This window comes from Echinops telfairi, unplaced genomic scaffold (genome assembly GCF_000313985.2).
Source record: "Echinops telfairi isolate 266 unplaced genomic scaffold, ASM31398v2 ScPeMD7_7468;HRSCAF=8506_0, whole genome shotgun sequence".
Lineage (NCBI taxonomy): Eukaryota > Metazoa > Chordata > Mammalia > Afrosoricida > Tenrecidae > Echinops > Echinops telfairi.
In genome coordinates, this window is record NW_022111369.1 from 51,105,072 (window position 1) to 51,105,462 (window position 391).

Sequence of the window (391 nt, forward strand, 5' to 3'; positions counted from 1 at the left end):
GGGCACAAGGGAATCCACCTGGGACAGAGAGGTTAAGCACTAAGGGTTTCACCAAGAGATGCCAGGGACCACGGGCCAACCTGGTATACAAAGGCCAGGCACAAGGGAGCCACCTGGGACAGAGAGGCCGGGTTCCAGTGTGCACACCTGTGATCCAGAGAAAAGGCACCAGGGAACCCACCTGGACCAGAAAAGGTCAGGCACCAGGTTGCCCACTTGGGATCCAGAGAAACTAGGTACACAGTGTGCACCTGGGACAGCAATGCTCAGCACCATGGTACCCACATGGGACAAGGAGGTCAGGCACCAGGTTGCCTACGGGGGATCCAGAGAAACTAGGTAACCAGTGTCCTCCTGGGACAGAGAGGCTCAGCACCATGGAGACCACCTG